Consider the following 7,367-nt stretch of genomic DNA (forward strand, 5'->3'; position numbering starts at 1 on the left):
AGGGTAGGATATTAGGCGCTTAGTTCACATTTTCATAGTGTGATTTCAAATTTCATAGACACTATTTGGGTAGACTGTATGCACACATGGCCAGACACACACATTTCCCACTGGCAGAATAGTGGCATAAAATAACATTTGAGTAAGTGTCAGGAAACATAAGCTTGAGGCCTGATTTTGACATCAGCATGTGGCCTTGGGTCAGTCACTTAACTTAACTTCTCTAGACCTTGTTCTCCCGGGCTGTAAAATGTTGATGGAGAGGACCTGGGCTGGAAGGGACCGTTAGTAATGTTAGTATTGTTCCTATATGGAAAACTTGGTTATAAATCCTTCCCAAACACCTCTTGCACACCACAAGCATTCCATGAGAGGAAAGAAACATCGCTGGAGGAGTATTAACTGGTTTTTATTTGTACTTGCCATCTCATGAAATGTTTGTCCAGGCCCTAAACATAACTTGTCTCCAGTTAGACTTCAAATAATGACTACCTAGCTACTCTATATTCTTCCTGAAAAATGAGGATCTGCAGAAAAATAATTAACTTCTGAATTTTACAAAACGCTGTTTTCTGAGACATTTATCTCTCCAATGAGACATAAACATTTTTTTCCACTATGTGGAAATTGACAAAAAGAGTTCAAGTATGTTTAATTTTAGATTGTCTTGATCTTGCCGCCTCTGTCTTGAGTCTGAATGCAAAGTATTTTGCAAGCAAATTCAGAGAACTAAAACTGAGCACACATTTTTAAAAACCGTATGTAGGAAACGTCGATTCTTGCCTGGAATGTTGCTGCTGGCGTATTGTCTCTCATTTTTCTCTTTCTCTACTACTGTGATGTTCAGTAGGGTCTGTATTTATCTCTGTGTGAAGCTGAATTTCACTTTACTTTCTCTTTATGGTCTTATCACATCGTTTACAAACACTTTATCTCTGTTACGGAAAATAAATGAAATTCCAGGCTTTCGATGAAATGTCATGCTGAAATGGATGGTCCAAAAATCTATATTTAGATGACTGACTCCTGTTTGAGGAAGACATGATAAATGTTTCATGCATATAAACTGAAGGATGATGGATTTAATGATCATACCCTAACTGGGGAATGTTATTTTGGAATAATTAAATGTTCCATCATTTGCAAGTCTAAATAGTCCATTGTTAGTTCTTGTTTTTGTCTGTCAACAGATCCTTCCATTTTCTAAAGGAAATTTATCATTAAAACAATGGAAGTGATAGCAACATACCACCGGAGTAGGTGAGCAATAGCACAGTTCGTGGGACTCTAATTCATAGCTACAGTTCAGGAAAATTTAATTTGTGTATGAGTCTGCTTCATAATGACAAACATGACAAGCATTGTTTAAAAAGCTCCTGGTAGATATTTATCTTCAGGTATTGGAGAGATCCTCTGCTTTAAAAGGTGGCTAAGCACCTTGTCAGATGAAAAGTCTCATGGAATAAAAGAGCATTTAAAAGGGATTTTCTAAGTAAGTAATAATTTTGCAAGTATTTCTTTGTTGATCCATACATTTTAAAGGTTTTTATGCTCTCATTTTCTTTTAAAATCTCTATTATTTTCAAGGCATTTCAAATAATTTTATCTTTATTATTCAATTATCTTATATGTATACTTTAATATATATCTTAATATTTAATTTATTATATCGAGATCTTGGTCTTTTGGCTACAAAGTGGCAGTGAGATGAAAAAGTGGGGCTCAAGTATATTATTGTATATGTATATAAACCTATATAGATCTAGAGAGGTACTCACACATATAGATCTAAATAAATATAACTTCTTTCTCATAAAAACTCTTTTCCTACAAAACAAGGATACAGGCTGTTTTCCCCAAACTCTATCAAAATATTTGTCCACATGTTTAAGATCTCTAAATAACACTATTTCTATACATGTATATGGATAGAATAACATAAAAATGAGAAAGGCATAGTTGCCAATATAGTAAGACATGTGAATAACGAATCGCTCATTTGTTAAGTCAATGGCTTCTCACTCTTTTCATTGGCACAGTTATGTTTATAGGAATTATTTCCATATAGCTGAGTTGTATGAATATTTTTGAAAGCCTAGTTAAAACTTCACTACTTCTGCAACTGGGTCCTGAAAATCAAAACAAGTCGACCAATCACCAGGAAAGCCTGGACACACTGCTGACCAAATTGGATCATTGAGTTATTGATTTAGATGCTACCCAATTAATTATTAAGTTAGCTGAAAATACCAGACGGATCATCCCACGACCCACAGATTTTGACTGCATTGCCATGGGCTGTGTGGTCCATATGTGGGGGCCTGAACATTTGCAGATTGGCAGGACTGGCTGGGCATGATGAAAATCATTGCAAGAAACATCGGAGGCCATTCACAACTTAATATGTATCAGTGTAGTGGGCAGAGACCTGTTGTGAAGTCCTGGCTAAACTGCTTGACTTGATTCAAGCAGCAATAATAATGAAGCAAGTAAATCATTAGAAGTTATAGTCTGCTTTTAAGAACTCTGTATGGAAGGTTTTCAAACTATGCTTGAACAGGGTTTCCTGCAATTCTTGCTGATTATTTTACTTAATTCAAGTATAATTGGTTGTCTTATTGATTCGGAATGGCCTAAAACTGTTCCCCACATCTGAACAAGGCCAGTTGAAGATAGTAAGTTTCTGCATACAGGTTGCCATGAAACATGGCAGCCCAAGGCCATTCATTCTGACCTGGTCAATTCGGTATTTTTAGACTCTTTAATGGCCAAATGTACTGCAGTCCTCAAAATCATCCTTTGGAATTTTAAACTCAATTTGTATGTGATTTATATCATTAAAGATATACTAAAGCCAAATAATCTGCAATTTAGGAGATTTCATAAAGAGAAGTATCAATGATTTAACAATTTGTCCCCCCAAAAAGTAAGATCTTATAGTGAAGGAAAGCTTGTATTAGTGGACATAGATAGATTTTTATGAGTTTCCCTGGAAGAAAAACTCTTTAAAAGATTTTTCAGTAATATTTTGAAAATAATTTAAATAAGAGAAAAGAAAGTGATTAATCTTTGGAAATCAGAAGGATAAGGCATTGTATAAGCTACAGAAAGATTGATTGTTGGTTTGTTATGATCTATATTTTAAGTATTTTTAAAAGTATTTTATTAATCAAAGTGGTACACATTAGGACCGGAAGAGGTGTAAATATCGATATTATGCCACGACTCAAAATATTATAAAGAAAAGTCAATCCAAATGTTATCATCAATCACGCACATGGATTTATTGCAGTACTTGTCTGATTAGCCAGAAGTTAGTTATTAAAGGAATCATGAAAGCAAAATGTACCCTCAAAAATTTTGATTTAGTGAATCAATGTAGACATGGCTTTATCAGAGATTAATTGCACTTTAATCATAACCCTAACCATAAATGAACACTAAACCATAATTCAGAATTATGAGATGCTCACAGATAAAGCTGATTTAAAGAGGAATGAAGAGACATAACCCTCTTCGTGCAGCAATGCTCTGTTTGGATTGCACAAAACACTATGCACCCTAATGGAAGCTCCTTAGAAGAGAAAAAACATCTCATTTGTCTTTTTGTTCTTTTACAGTCCCCTTCTCATGCTTTCTTACAGAATTAACCATTTTTAAAGTTATTTAACTGTTAAAACATTCCACAGTAAAAGCAGAAAAGAAAGGGGAAAAAATAGCCAGTCATTTTTTTGAGACAGAGTGTCCTTCTGTCACCCAGGCTGGAGTTCAATGGCATGATCTTGGCTCATTGCAGCCTCCATCTCCCAGGTTCAAGCAATTCTACTGCTTCAGCCTCCCAAGTAGCTGGCACTACAGGCGCCCACCACCATGCCCAGCTAATTTTTGTATTTTTAATAGAGATGAGGTTTCACCATGTTGGCCACGCTGGTCTTGAACTCCTGATCTCAGTTGATCTGCCCCCCTCATTCTCCCAAAGTGCTGGGATTACAGGTGTGAGCCACCACACCCGGCTATGCCAATTGTTTTTTAAAATGAACTTTCTTGCTGACTCTGTCCCTTGCTTGTTGTCTCTTGTTATTGTTGCTGGTAAATCACTTAACTACTTGCTCCTGTATAAAATTAGGAGTAGATCTTCTCTCTCTATTTCTTAAGATGGTTGAAATGATAAAACAAACAAACCAAATGCACACGAAAATGCTTTGCATATGGCGAGATACTAAAAGAATAAACTAACGATTTTGTTGTTGGTATCTGTAATTCAAATTAGACAAATTCAATTAGACATCAAAAAATATTTTAGTGAATTAAATGCCAACATTGGCCACCCAGAAGTGAGTGGTTGGAATCCCCTGCTTTAAAATAGGAATCCATCTCTGTAGGATGGTATAGATGGAGAGGGAAAAAATTGGATAAGAAACATAGAAATGTTTTAAGGTCTCTATCAATTATATAGATTCAATTCTTACTCCTAGTTTCAAGGGAAAATAGGGCATTTAAAAAATTATAGGGCCAGTCAGGCGCAGTGGCCCACACCTGTAATCCCAGCACTTTGGGAGGCCAATGCAGGAGGATCACCTGAGGTCAAGAATTCAAAACCAGCCTGGCCAACATGGTGAAACCCCATCTCTACTAAAAATGCAAAAATTAGTCAGGCATGGTGGTGTGCGCCTATAGTCCCCGCTACTCAGGAGGCTGAGGCAGGAGACTCACTTGAACCCGGGAGACAAAGGTTGCAGTGAGCTGAGATTGTGCCATTGCACCCCAGCCTGATTGACAAAAGAGCGAAACTCCATCTCAAATAATAAAAATAAGAATTATAGGGCCAGGTGCAATATCTCATGCCTGTAATCCTGTCACTTTAGTGGGCCAAGGCACACCGAAGAAAGATTGTTTGAGCTCAGGAGTTTGAGACCAGTGTGAGCAACATAGTGAGAGCCTGTCTCTGCAAAAAAAAATTTTAAAAAATTAGCCTGGCGTGGTGGTGTGCACCTGTAGTCCTAGCTACCCTGAAGGCTGATGTAGGAAGATCCCTTGAGCCCACGAGTTGAGGCTGCACTGAGCTATAATCACACCACTGCACTCCAGCCTGGGTGACAGAACAGACCCTGTCTCTTAAAAAAAGAAATGCCACCATCTATGGATTTTAGTTTTAAAACGATCAAGCAAATACATTGTAAAAACATTGAGAAATTGCTATGGACTGAATTATGTCCCTCTAAAATTCATATGTCAAAAAGCCCTAACCCCCAACGTGAGTGTATAGAGCCGTTAAAGAAGTAAATAAAGTCAAATGAGGGCATCCGGGTAGGGTCCTGATCCCACAGGATTAGTGTCCTTGTAAGAAAAGGGGGGCAGATCAGAGCTCTTGCTCACAGAAAGAGCACGCATCACAGAAAGGCCCACATGAGGACACAATGAGAAAGCAGCAGTCACTAGCCAGGAAGAGAGCCCTTCCCAGAAATCAACCAAGCTGGCACCCTGATCTTGGCCAGCCCCCAGAACTATAAGAAAAGAAGTTTCTGTTATTTAAGCCACCCAGGCTATGGCATTTTGTTATGGCAGCCCGAGCAGACTAATATAGGGATTGCAAAAACAAACAACCACCACCACCACAAGCTGGATAATTAGTTTCAAAGGCTTAAATGGAATCCGTAAAGACTGCATGAACGTTGCATAATTTCAGCCATTGTGATGCTTAGAAATGAAGCTCTTCTTGCTTTTTGTTTTATTTTGTTCCTCTGATCTCCCAAAAATTGATAGAAAAAAGATGTCTGCTCATTTCTGTTCCTTCACCTCCATTCCTGAGCAACACAGGGTTATTGGTAAATGGACAGAAACATTTTGTCCAAGGAATTTTTTAGAGTCAGTGGCAGAGAAATTGAAGGAGGCAGGAGAGACTGCATGGAAGTCTGGGAAATAATAATCCTGATCATCCTTGCCATCTTTTCCTGAGCACCTACTAAGTGAAAGGCATGATTCTAAAAATTGACATGTAATATCTCCTTTTTCTTAGAAAATTATGCAAAATAAATTTTGCTTACCTCCTCCGTCTGCGCCTATTTTCACTCTAGTCTTTAGAATATTGACATCACTTGTTTTTGTAGATGTGGAGCATGATTTTTCTTTTTTTTTTTTTTTTTTTTGAGACGGAGTCTCGCTCTGTCACCAGGCTGGAGTGCAGTGGTGCAATCTTGGCTCACTGCAACCTCCGCTTCCGAGTCCAAGTGATTCTCTTGCCTCAGCCTCCCCAGTCGCTGGGACTACAGGTGCGCATGACCGCACCCAGCTAATTTTTTTGTATTTTTAGTAGAGACAGAGTTTCACCATGTTGGCCAGGATGTTCTCAACCTTTTGACCTCGTGATCCGCCTGCCTTGGCCTCCCAAAGTACTGGATTACAAGCGTGAGCCTCCATGTCCGGCCCAATTTCCTACTTTAAAAGTGCAGAAATTCGCACCGTTATTCTCTTCCTCTCTCCTTTTCCTCCTTAGTGACATACTATTGTAACATTCACATTCGGGTCTTCGTCTATTATTCGCATAGTAGCCCAGAAGTCATTCTGTATTTAAGTGAACATCATGCTAACACCTAGGGTTATTTTGGCTTTGGTTTTGTTTTGTTTGTGTGTTTTTACCACAATTTCTCCATTTCCTAACTTTCTGTTTAGTGCCTCTCTCTCGGCTAGATTTCCTCTTCCATGGGTTGTTGAAGAAGAGCTTAAGGGAGAGGCGCTCCTTAAATCCTTACCTTCCTGAAGATGTGTCGCTGTTGACACTATGCTTGAAGGACAACTTCCTTGGGTATAACATTCTTTGCTTTCTTACTTCACATTTCCTTTTCTTCAGATCTTTTGTTTATCATTGCTCCAGTCTCTTCTTACATTAAGTGTTACCGTGGTCAAGTCTGACTCTAATGATTTGCCTGCCTTAATATCATCTGTTTTCTGTCTCTGATTCCATTCTTGCCCCTAGAATGCATTCTCTGCTCAAAAACTGATTATCTTTTGGAGATGTAAATCAAATCATGTAATCCTCTACGTAAGGTTCTCCTATGACTTCTATTTTATTTAAAACAGATTCCAGGCTGGGTGCGGTGGCTCATGCCTACAATCCCAACACTTTGGGAAGCCAAAGTGGGAGGAGTGCTTGAGCCCAGGAGTTCAAGACTAGCCTAGGTGACATAATGGGAACGTCTCTACAAAAAAAATGCAAAAATTAGCCAATCATGGTGGTGCGCACCTGTAGTCCCAGCTACTCGGGACTGAGGAGGGAGGATCACTTAAGCCCAGGAGACAGTGGTTGCAGTAAGCCAAGATTGTGCCACTGCACTCCAACCTGAGCAAAAGAGTGAGATCCTGTCTCAAGA

This window comes from Colobus angolensis, unplaced genomic scaffold (assembly GCF_000951035.1).
Source record: "Colobus angolensis palliatus isolate OR3802 unplaced genomic scaffold, Cang.pa_1.0 Scaffold41, whole genome shotgun sequence".
NCBI classification, from domain to species: Eukaryota; Metazoa; Chordata; class Mammalia; order Primates; family Cercopithecidae; genus Colobus; species Colobus angolensis.